The sequence below is a fragment of the Balaenoptera physalus genome, assembly GCF_965194825.1.
Source record: "Balaenoptera physalus genome assembly, chromosome: 17".
NCBI classification, from domain to species: Eukaryota; Metazoa; Chordata; class Mammalia; order Artiodactyla; family Balaenopteridae; genus Balaenoptera; species Balaenoptera physalus.
The window spans coordinates 6287498-6300256 of NC_138895.1; the positions used below are offsets into that span (position 1 = coordinate 6287498).

Genomic DNA, 12759 nt, shown 5'->3' on the forward strand with positions numbered 1-12759 from the left:
GTAAAGCACATAGAGCCATCATTTTTTGCTATTGATTGTTGAGTACACATTGCCCGGTTTCAGTGTATTTGGGTCTTTCGACAGTCCTAACCTTTTAAAGCGAGGGACCATCTGTAGTGAAAAATAGTCAAACAAATCCTGTTGCTATTTGGAATGTCTGTCACTGAAAAATTTTTTCACACATCCATTTTAATATTGTCAACTATTTTTGCAAGTATTTGCAAGTATTTTCCTAGCCTTTTAAAGGCAATTCATATCGTCATAGATGCCTTAGTGATTATAGAACTTCTCTGACTTTCTATTATTTGTTACTTTTAATTATCAAAGAGTCCAGAAGTTAATATTGAGAGACTTGTATTTTCGTGGTGCTTTTAGTGAAATATTTTTGTACTATAAAAGTTTTTGTTTGTTTGTTTTCATTGTAAAAGGAGGCCCCACTGGTATGCTCCGTAGGCAGACTGCCAAGTCGCTGGATTACACATAGCGAGTCATACTGACAGTTCCAGAATGATCGCTAGATTTACCGTTCATATCTGCCGTCTCTTTCGGGGTGAGAGATGCTGTCTTGTTTGCTCGTTAAATCAACAAGCTGTCTGTGGGGCTTCGTTGTGTGTTTTGTGGTATGCAGGCAGAATGTTTCGACTTTAAAAACGCCTAAAATAATTAAAACTGTCTTGTATCATTCAACCTTGTAAAGAATACCTAGAATTTAAAGCCTCCAAATTGTTTACTTTGGGGAGATGTTAGTATAATGAATAATAATAAGAGCCTCTGGGTTGTTTGAATGCATCAGATCCTGTGCTATGGTCTGTACAAGAGAAAGGGGCCTTGATTACAGTTTTGGAGAAGGTCCCCAGTGCCACCAGCATGCCCAAGACGTTGTGCTGGTCCCTGTGGGGCTGTATGCCGACAGCGTGCTGGGTCACAGACGGTCATGAAAAGCCTTGGGTGGGGAAGGTTTGTGCATTTAAAGATTGCAGCACTATTTACAATAACCAGGACATGGAAGCAGCCTAAGTGTCCATCGACAGATGAATGGATAAAGGAGATGTGGCACATATATACAATGGAATATTACTCAGCCATAAAAAGAAACGAAATTGAGTTATTTGTAGTGAGGTGGATGGACCTAGAGTCTGTCATACAGGGTGAAGTAAGTCAGAAAGAGAAAAATAAATACCGTATACTAACACATATATATGGAATCTAAAAAAAAAAAAGGTTCTGATGAACTTAGGGGCAGGACAGGAATAAAGACACAGACGTAGAGAATGGACTTGAGGACACGGGGAGGGGGAGGGGGAACCTGGGACGAAGTGAGAGAGTGACATGGACATATATACACTACCAAATGTAAAATAGCTAGTGGGAAGCAGCCACATTGCACAGGGAGATCAGCTCGGTGCTTTGTGACCACCTAGAGGGGTGGGATAGGGAGGATGGGAGGGAGACGCAAGAGGGAGGAAATATGGGGATATATGTATACGTATAGCTGATTCACTTTGTTATACAGCAGAAACTAACACAACAGTGTAAAGCAATTATACTCCAGTAAAGATGTTAAAAAAAAAAAAGATTGGTTTAATTGTGTTCAGGGAGCAAAGCTGATTTAACCACAGCTCAGAGTAAATCTGCGGGTGGGAAAACTGACTTCTGTGCTGCCTTTTCCAACTTGTTGCTAAAGTAACCTCCTCAGTGGCCGTGTGTGGCAAAGGAACTCATTGATTTCATTCTTTTAGGGGTCTGCCCTTCTCATACACCCGAACGTTCATATAGTGTTTTGTGTGATTTATTTTATCGTATTCATCAGCTCTATAGAGAAAAAAACAAAAATTTTTACTCCAAAACACTTTCACCTGAACCTGAGGTGAAGATTCCCACGAGCAGCATGAAGCTGCCGGTGTCAGTGAAGAGAGGCGTCAGAAACGGTGATTTTGAAGATCCTTCACTAATTCTCAGACTGTGGACGTTTATTTATTTTTTTACTAACGTCCATAAACAAGGGCAATTTCTTTCTTTTTGTTTTTAAATAAATTTATTTATTTATTTATTTTTGGCTGCGTTGGGTCTTCGTTGCTGCACGCGGGCTTTCTCTGGCTGCAGCGAGCGGGGGCTACTCTTCATTGCGGTGCGCGGGCTTCTCATTGCGGTGGCTTCTCTTGTTGCGGAGCACGGGCTCTAGGAGCACGGGCTTCAGTAGTTGCGGCGCGTGGGCTCAGTAGTTGTGGCTCGCGGGCTCTAGAGCACAGGCTCAGTAGTTGTGGCGCACGGGCTTAGTTGCTCCGCGGCATGTGGGATCTTCCCGGACCAGGGCTCGAACCCATGTCCCCTGCATTGGCAGGCGGATTCTTAACCACTGCGCCACCGGGGAAGTGCAAGGGCAATTTCAGGAATAGGGAAATGGGGGCTATTCGAACCTGAACCAGCACTGACGCGGGGAGACCTTCAGAGTGGGTGCAGGACCCCAGAAGGCAGCCCTGATGCCACCTCCGGGCAGGCCTTATCTTCAGGCTCGATCTGAAAAATTCCAGGAAGCCTCTCCTCTGGCTTGAGTCCCGTGTGAGGCTTTCCGGCACACTCAGGAGAACGGGCGACTTGGAATCGGCTGCTGGTCCTCGTCGGCCTCCTGGATTGCAGCGTCCCCTCCTGGGGACATTGCTGCCCCAGGAAGCCCCACAGATCCCCGGAGCCCGGGTACCCAGGAGGCCTCCAGCTCCAGCCCTGGCCCCGCCTCACCCCCCCACCCCAACAGCAGCGACTCCCACCCTCCCTAGTTTGGCTTTTGGTGGGTCATGACTTCTGCCAGGGGCACCTGCCCCTTTTCCTGCTTTGTCACTCTGTGAACCCCAGTGAAAATGCTGAGGAATTCTTCCTCCCCCTTCCCAGGAACTTCATTACTTCCTCACCGGGGTCCAGCCGGAAGTCATTTAGTCTTCCCACCCTGATACCTCCTGTTTCTTGGGTGCCTGTTATGCCCCAAGGCACCTGATACGCAGGACCTCAACCACCCCGTGACCCTATTCAGCTCTGACAGACGCTCCTAGACGTGGGAACAACCCCCCCCTTCTGGACGCTGCCGGTAGAGTGGCATTCGGATCGCAGCGCTGTCCTCTTTTATAGCACGCTGCACGTGGCAGGACTGTAGTCTGCCTGCTTCATTTTTATCTTCCCCCCTAGACTGTAAAGTCCTCTGTCTCATCTGTTTACTGTCACTTCCGCCTCCACCCTAAACCTCCAGCCCCGTGATTGGCCCAAAGCCCTCGTTCTATGAATAAAGTTTATCAAAGGACCAGATGAGGGATTGAATGGAAGTCTGAGTCAGTTCCCAAGGAGCCACACGGTCGGAACAGAGTCAGCAAGAAAGACTAAAATCCACGTTAACAAAAGTAACCTAATACGTGCAGGAATAATTTTCTGCTATTCAAGTTTGGCCCTGGTGAGAGTCTTGTAAACAGAAATGTTACAGACCCCAGGGGTAAATTTACTTACCGCTCTCCAACAAAGTCACGGTAGCTGTTTCTGTTAAGGGCGCTAAAAAATGCTGATTTCGTTTTCCGCAGTACGAAGCCTGGGTAGGGCCCCTTTTCTCGTTACTGGCCAGGGGGTACATGAGGGCAGTTTGGGGAGGACGGCTTGTCGGTGTCTTGAGCGGCTTTTATACTCCTCCAGTGCCACGGTTGAAGGACAGACAGGAAAACGAGGTCAGCGATCCTGGACAGTGGCAAGGTGCCCAGACACTGACGGGGAAGGAATTGAACTTGCTGTTTTCTTAATGTCCATTGTTTACATTTGGACTGTTTAGAAGTATTTATTCAAGAAACTCTTCCACGCAGGTGACTATATTATCATACCTACTTGTTTGGAGGAGGAAATGTACTTACCAGCCTAATTTGCTCCAAACCAGAAAGTAGTACTAAATGCTATGATTAGAAAAAAGAAATTTATCTTTATTTATTTATGAACTGTACTTATGACATTATTATGCACTTTAATTTGTAGAGGACAAAAAAGGAAAGGAACTGGTTAAGACAATTAAAATGTAAATTTCTCCTATGGAGAATCAGTGAAGAAATAAATAATAAATAAATGATCACAGCTGGAAATGTTACCCTGATTTATGTATAATGAAAATGTAATTCAGTTTTAAGTAAAGATAACAGTATTGCAAGTATATTTTACCTGGCAGCATTATTTTTCTCATAATTTCTTTCTTTAGCATAAATCAGAGCCCCTGGACCAAGGATTCTTTTTATTCTGGAAAAATTATATCAAAACTTGATGTGGCCTGTGTCATTGGCCAAGTATTAAACATCCATTTTTATTTCAAATGCAGACCAACAGAGGGAAGAAAATCAGATTAAAACAAGTGCATTTTTTTTGTTTTTGTGAAAATTTCCACAGAAAGTCAGTTATATATTAAGCATTTGCACGTGTCCCTTGAACAGTGCTGTAAATTGTGCCAAACACTTTAAGGAATGACACAGAAGGGGAAACACTGGTGGTTACTGTTCCCCAAATCAAAGGTTCCTCTTTAAATAGCTCTGAAAGATGCTATGGGAAAATAGATTCCAAATTATAATAGGCCAAATAGAAAATCTCTTCTAAATGTTATTTTGGAACTTAACTTTTCTGAAGATAGCTTTATTTCTAATTCTCTAAAGTGGATTTGATTGGATATTGTTACTTGATTATAGCAATTTGTAAATTTTAGGTTAGGAAAAATGTTGGACTTTTGAATTACGTGAATTTATTAATCTTTATAAAAATAATTTTATGTTTGTTTGCAATTCTCTGCATCTCTTTTGCAAACAGAAAGCAACATTCTAAATACACACATTGATTTTGTGCCAGACCCAACCCCCATCTACCTGTAAATTTAAAAAATAATTCTGTGCTCAGAAAATGGCCCTCTCAATATAATGCCATGAAAATACACTCTTCACTCCTAAACTGTCCCTCCAGTGCCTAATTGACTTATATTTAATGCAGATTTTAAAAATTTGAACTTAAGTAGATTAGAGGAAGGAATTGTGAAGGGGTTGGGAGACTTCTGGACACAAGAGTAATGACAAGACAGTTCATAACTAATGGCCTGGTTCCGTGAGAAGTACCAGAAATCTGGAAAAGCGGACACCTACAGACAGCGTTTACATGTACCGTAGTCATGTGCTGGCCGTGAATGATCAATAAACAGGTGCAGAAGTGTATAAACTACTTCTAAAAGATCCCATCACAAATGCTTCTTTAAGCAAACTGTTTAGACCCTTAAGTAAACATGTGGTGAGTCAGCAGAAGGGCTTCCCTTTTCTGTGTCCTCACAGGTGTGCACAGGCCCCTCACTCCCTGACTCCAGGAGCTACTGGAGGGCCTAACACCGCATCCTCTCAGCCATTCACTGAGGCCAGGTTTGTCCCTGACCTTGTGCTCTGCACTTTCTGTGTCTTATCTAAGAAACAAATTCACCCGTGGATATCCGGATAGCCATAGCTCGGATTACACTTACAGCAAAAGGCCGTGGGTAAAAAAAATATAACTCTGTTTTGGGTTGTTTTTAGTACAGTTTACAATTATAACAATATTAAAGTTTTTTTTTTAAACATCTTTATTGGAGCATAATTGCTTTACAATGGTGTGTTAGTTCCTGCTTTATAACAAAGTGAATCAGTTATACATATACATATGTTCCCATATCTCTTCCCTCTTGCATCTCCCTCCCTCTCACCCTCCCTATCCCACCCCTCTAGGTGGTCACAAAGCACAGAGCTGATCTCCCTGTGCTATGCGGTTGCCTCCCACTAGCTATCTGTTTTACGTTTGGTAGTGTATATATGTCCATGCCACTCTCTCACCCTGTCACATCTCACCCCTCCCCCTCCCCATATCCTCAAGTCCATTCTCTAGTAGGTCTGTGTCTTTATTCCCGTCTTGCCACTAGGTTCTTCATGACCTTTTTGTAGTGAGGTGGATGGAGTTAGAGTCTGTCATACAGAGTGAAGTAAGTCAGAAAGAGAAAAACAAATACAGTATGCTAACACATATATATGGAATCTAAGGAAACAATATTAAAGTTTAAAATTAGTATCTTCCCATCAGTAGCTTACTTAGTCATTTTTACAAGTAAGTTCTAATTCACTTTTGCTTGAAAAATGATGACTGTCACCTTGTGTAAGCTAGACTTCCAAAGTCTGAGTGCCCCAGTCTGTGCTTGAACATTTGTTTGTATCGCTCATAAGAACCCCCACGCATCCTGCAGCTACACCTCACTGCTGGGACTGCCTGATCCAGCCTGGTTCTAGATGAGTGCTGATTCCCATCAAGCCTGGAAACAATTTCTAGCAATGTGTTCCCAGGAACATCCCGAGAGGAAATATCATCTGGCTTTATGGCTTTAAGGGATCTTTTAAAGTTTCCTGCAAAAGAAGAAAACAAACCTCTGACTGAGAGTGATTCGTTGGTAAAGCAGGGTCCTGTGGGTACAGATCTTTGACGGCGTTTCATGGGTATCTATATCCACAATTGCTCTGGACTCAGGTCTTGGCTAAAACTCAGCAAGCAAAGGAAGAAGGTAAATGTCAGAGGAGAGTATAAGTGACTTCTCCAGCATTTTTTAAAAGGCTCACACTCACTCATAGCCTCTTTGTTTTGGTATTCTGTGTTTTAAAGTAACTCACATCCTGCCCTGCCTTGAAAGTCATCCACGAACTTAATAAGTTTGCTCTAGCCTGCCCTCTGGGTCTTTAATGAGCAAGTCCTGTCCCTTAAGAAGGGAAGGACTCACTACTAGCTCCAAGGCTAATATTTGTACAGGGAGACGCCGTTTTCCCAGATTACTGCCGTGATGTGAGATGGACTCAGAAGTCCTGACAGATTCTGTGACTGGTCGCCTTTCCATGACAAGGGATAGTGTTAGCCCAGGAGCATTCTCCCAGAAGCCATAGTTGCTGTCCCTCAAGTGAAGTAGATTTATATTTAATAATTAATTATTCTGGTAACGAGACAAGAATAAATTACACATTTCCAGGAACTCTCAGGACTTTCTTTGAAAGCTGTAGTTAAGCGTGACCCTCAGAAAGAGACACTGACACTCTCCGCAGGCATGGCCGTCCCCGACCCCGGGGCCTCCCTCATCACAGCCAACCTCACGCTGGCCTCGTGGTTTCCGTTCTTGAAAATGAGACTTCACGCCGATCTCTCTTGAACCTCAGGAGTGGGATGCAAGCCTTCTCCTCCCAGACTCACACAACAAAGAGGGTTTCTTAGTTACCTGCATGGGTCGGGGAGGTGTTAGACGCATTTGCTGGCCCTGGGGTGAGAGACAAACCCACAGGTGAAGTAACCAGCCTTCAGTAAGGGTTGATTATCCATGTGAGTCAGGCACTGTTCTAAACGTTTTGCACGTGTTAATTTATTTCATCCCGATTTCATGTTCCTAGGAGACGGGTCACATCTCTTTTTACAGATGAGGCGATTGAGACGCAGGGAGTTGAAGTATCTTGCGGAAGGACATTCAGCTGGTCAGGTAGAGGCCGTACCTAAACCCAGCAGGTGCCTCTCCAGACTCTGTGCTGTGCTGTCCTCGGGCTTCAGGCAGCATGAGAGACGGTCTCAACTGGCATCAGACCTCAGAGAGGCTGAGCGCTGTTGTTGTTGTTTTAATTTGTAGCTGCATCACTGTAGATTCTGGGGAACTTGACCTTCCTCAGAACCTGTGACTCACCTTGACGAACACTGTTTTCTGAACTATTCCATTGCTCACCTACTCGTGCCCATCCCCACACCCTATCCCAGCCGGTTTCTTAAAGTGACTTTCCTAGCTCGTTTTCCATTTTCTTTAGGACTACAGAAGGGAATTCCCCTGTATGTCCTCGTGATGTTCTGCATGTAATGTTAGCGGAAGCAAAACAACACAGTGATTATGAACTGGGATTTGGAAGTGAGACGGGCCTGGGCTGGAATCCTAGTTTGGCCATTTGGCTGCACTTGGAACTTGGGCAGGTTCACCGGGTATCTGTAGACGTGTGTGTCCCAGGCACTGCTCTGGGCTCTGGAGATGCAGAGAATAGACAAAGTCTGCTCCAGTGGAACTGAATACTAGTGTAGGAGACAGACAGTGAACAAAGCAAGTCCCCTACATACGAACCTTCAAGTTGCAAACTTTCGAAGATGCAAACGTGCGTTCTCAGGTCCAATCACGTAAGTTAGTACACGTGTCTGGCGTTCATTGCCACGTGCGTGCATCCTGTACAAGTGGTTGTGCTTTTGTGTACTTTACTGTGCGGTACTGTGTAGAGCACAGTAGTACAGTATCTTTATTTCAAGCCCAGGATGTCTGGAAGCAAGCGTAAAAGCAGCGGTGATGTAGCTGGTCCTGTACTGTACTTTTCAAGGTACTGTACTGTAAGATTAAAAATGTTTCCTTTATTTTTTGTATTTGTTTTTTATGTATGATCTGTGTGAAAAGTATTATAAACCTATTACAGTAGAGTACTATATAGCCAATGGTGTTAGCTGGGTACCTAGGCTAACATTGTTGGACTTAAAAAAAGCGCTCTCAGAACGGAACTCGTTCGTACGTAGGGGGACTTAACTGTACAATAATCCTGTCAGCTTCTCCTTTAATATATATCCAGAAATTGACCAGTTCTCCCCACCCCACTACCGTCACCGAGCTCCAAACCCCTGGGATCATGGTGAGAGCCGGTTTGCTGGTCCCTGCTTCCATCCTGGCCCCTGCAGACTCTTCTCAGCAGAGCATCGGAGGGCCCCCTCCAACTCCTTAGTCCAAGCCCTCACTCCAGTGGCGCCGGCTGTGTGCGGGGAGGGTAGTGGTCCTGCAGCAGCCCCTGGCGCCCGCCTCCTTCCTCTCATGCCAGCCACGCGGGGGCCCCCGCACTCGTCTTCCCCCTGCGTCTCTGTGATCCCTCCCTCTCCTCCCTCACAGCTTTGCCGAGATGTCCCCTTTCCAGGGAGGCCCTACTGTCTGACATGTAGAACCTTGCCGGAATGCAGGAGGAGCTGACTTAGCCATTGAACATACAAACATGCCCGCCCTAAAGTTCAGACCAGATGTGTGTGCCTTCACACTTCTGGTCGTCCTGTGACCTGGCCGTAGAATAATAAATCAGCCCATTTCAAAGGTCTTGGGAGGCCTCTTCCTCGCAGACTCTGAGATTTGGATGTGTCATGACAGTTAACCCAGAGATTATGAAAGAGTGAACATTCAACCTCTTAGGAAAAGATATGGAAGAGACAAGCAAATGACCTTATTCTTGTCCAGAACAGAATTTATTCCATTTCAGGCTTGTGATTCTGGATTCCAGAGGCTGGAGGATATAACGAACTGGAAAGCATCCGGAATAGTTTGTTAACTCAAAACCATTTCGAGCTTCTCCTTAATGCGATGCACACGGCATTTGGGGGCTGCCTCTAGGAGTCTAAGCCTAGCAGCTCCCTCAAGACCTAAAAAAAAGCAAGTGAGAAGTCCAGAAAGCACATGTCTCATGACCCCATGGGATGGCTTAAAGCAAAGAGCCTCTTTTGTAACAAGTTTATTTTATAGCTTTTTTGTGCAGCTCTGTCCAAAATCCCTTAAGCAGGAAAAATAAAATAAAACAGAATCGATAGTAGGTAAACCAATTAGGGAATCTAAGTGAAGTCACTTCTCTGAGTCTAACAAAGCAGGAAGCAAGCCGACTCCATGAGAAGAGTCGATAGGGTTCTGCGCTGGGCTTTCCTAGTGGCAGCTGGACGCAGAGTCAGGAACAAAGAGCCGCTTGTTCAAGTCCGCTCCCCAGCGGGACAGCCCGTGGACCAACATTCAGGAAAAGAGCTGGGGAAACTTAGAGAGAGGAAAGGTGCAGAGGTCTCAGTCTTACATGTAAGCACAGAGAGACAGAGCTATTGCCAAAAGGTGGGGGGGAGCAAGTTTGGGGGTGTCCTTAACCTCTGGGGACCTTGGTTTCTTCATCAGGCAGATGTGATCATGGCCCTGCACGGTCGCATTGGTGTTCCAGCTCCACTTCTTTCTAGCTGAGGGGCAGCGAGCATTTTCTTGGGCAAATTCTTGAGCGTCTTAACATCTTGGGGCCTCGGTTTCTTCATTTGTAAAATGAAGGCTCATAATACCTCCTGCCTAATAGAACTGTTGGGGGGAGTTGGTGTGTGAATATTTGTAAAGCCCCTTCCAGCTGACCTGGTGCACAGTGATACCAGCCAGGGGTGATTTCTCAGATCATTGCTGCATGTAGTAGGTACCTAATGAGTACTTACATCAATAAACACCGTCTGTCTTTATAACCAGAAGGCATCTTTGCAATTTCCTTATTTAATCTGCATTAAATTTAATAGAGACTCAGGTTTCCTCTTTCATTAGAAAACACAGAGAGATTAAGTACAGGACAGCATTTTTAAAAAATAAGTCAAAAAGTATCTGCCTTTATAAATACTTATGCAATATTGGGAAATCTCTTGTCCTCCAAAATGCGAGTATCAGAAAGATTCTAGAGTGAGATCCTTAGATATGAAAATGATATCTCCTGCGTGCACAGATGTCGTTAAGTTTTTTAAATGTTTCCCAATTATCATCAATCTCTTTACTGATAATAATGCCATTTCCCTAATCCCGAGGGACTTAATTGGACATATTCCTTTTCTCTTTCCTCCTCTCTGCACCGACCTTGTTCTGTGACATCATTTCCACGCCTTTGATGAATGAGCTCATTCTGTCATGGAAATGCCTATCCCACTAGTGGGGGCCATGCAGGTTGATAAAACCAAGAAGCAAGCATTGGTCTCTGGAGACTCATGATCAGGGAAACCAGCCTCACGTTCCAGGGTGTTCAGATTTCAAGCGCTCTTCCCATCCTGAAACTGGCCGTCTTGTTTTGCAGGACCAGATGGGACACCAGGGCTCTGTATCAGAAGGTCTGGGAGGTTTAGTAGGTGGCTGGCTGGGATGAAAAACTTCATCGCAAATGATTACTTCTAAACAGGGGGTCCTCAGGGAGGCATGTATGGCCATGGTACAAGGAGCCGAGAAGCTTCCAGAGAGGCTGCACTAAGGAGATTTTGACTCAACACACTCTTACTTCCAGCTGCAAATCAGCAAGCTCTGCAGCAGCTTCAGTTGTGAACATCTTCCAGGCCACTTAGGTTAAAAACTCCAAAGATTCCCTCTTGAACTTTAAAAGCGTGGTTTGAAAAGTACCTCTTTTTTACAGCTTAGACATGCAGATGTTAATTTGGTGTGCAACCCGGCAAAAACTGTTTCCCTTTGCTATTCTAAAACAAGTAACAATAATAATAATGATAACATTTAAAAAACCACTCAACCATATTTGTGCTTCTAGCCTTACAATCTCGTCTTTCAATTCTCATTTTAACATTGCCTACAGACATAAGTTACTTTAAACATTCAGAGTGAATGTTATTCATGATTTTTCTGAACAAGTGGGATAATGGTATCCTCCAAAAACTCAAGAGATGTGCCCATCCACATGCCTCTGTCTCAACAGCAGGACTCAACCCAGGATGGAGGAATAAAGATCCAGCAGCCTCACTGAAGAAAATTAATGTTTCTCTTAACTTGAGTTTGAGGGGGAAACGTGGTATGTCAGTTTCTCATTGGGATAGAAGATCTAACACAGCAACTGACTTGCTTCTCACTGGTAAGGGTTTGAAAAATTGGTTGAAATAGATTCTTTACTTTTCATGTGGGTCCTTGTAGCCTTCTTGTGGCAGTGGCCATAGAACGTATTCAGAGAACTCCAAAGGCCCTGGTCCCTCCTGATGGCCCGTTAGCAGACACTGCAGGCTGTGCTGCTTCTCCGGCTGCCCTTGGGCAGGAGTGTGGCCGTGGCTCTGGTGTGTGTTTACCATTCTCCGCATCCTGCTAAGTGCTTTGCACTTGTTACCTCGTTTTCAACCCGCAGGCATCCGGTAAGGTGGCTTGTGTGTGCCGTTCTTTTACTGTCAAGAAAGCCGAGGCTCTGGTATAGGTAAGTAACCTGCTTCAGGGACATGCAGCCAGTGAGCGATGGAGCCCAGGGTCAAGCCAAGTTCATGCTTACGTCCGGTCAGCATTTGTACTGTCACCGAACAAGTGAGCAAAACACCCTGCTTCCCACACTTGCGTCTCTGACTCCAAGGGCACCTTCTGCCAGGGCACGTGGTTTCTGGTAGGACGAGGACTGGGAAAAGGCACGTGGCCTGAGCGCGTTTAAAGAAGATAGCCAAACTGCCTGCGCCCGTAAATATTTTATCATTATGCAGGGTGCCCTGAACGTAACGCGCTGCCTTCCTCCTGACATGGCTTTGGGAAATCTTCATTACGCCTCCCTTTTTCTGGGTGCTTCCCTTTTGATCTTCCTGACCTAGGTCTCCTGGTCTGAATTACCCTGTTAACTGTTTAACAGGATGGTTAAACAGTTTAGTGAAGAGTGATGGGGGATGTAGGAATAAGAAAATAACCCAGCGATACTCAGTATCTAGCAGGAGGAATCCCAGGCGGGGCACCTCGGGAAGGACGCCTGGTATTTCAACAGGTAACTTCTTTGTCTGTAGTTTATTTTTGAATCAGAACACGTGCTTACAGACGGCAGAATCCCACCCCAGAAGTGGCTGCCCCTTTGCTGTAGCCCAGGTTCAGTGGTCGAGAACTCAAAGGGGGATTACCAGCCCATCTTGTTGACGTTTTGGACTTACCTACCCAAGAGCAGAGTGGTAAAGAATCCAGCATTTTCAGTGCACGCCTCTGGGATC

At 45.0% G+C, this 12759-nt stretch overlaps 1 protein-coding gene across 7 annotated transcripts in view; it reads left to right on the top strand.

The window, feature by feature from the left end:
• The window catches only part of FAM110B (family with sequence similarity 110 member B), a 136404-nt gene that overhangs the window by 95667 nt on the left and 27978 nt on the right, over positions 1-12759 (top strand). Inside the window, exon 5 of one of the 7 annotated variants that reach the window (XR_014255431.1) lies at positions 4334-5487. The exons of the other annotated variants lie outside the window; for them this stretch is intronic. The gene's annotated coding sequence lies outside the window, so the exon portion shown is untranslated. Of the gene's footprint in view, positions 1-4333; positions 5488-12759 lie in introns of those variants that run through there. 7 annotated transcript variants of the gene reach the window in all.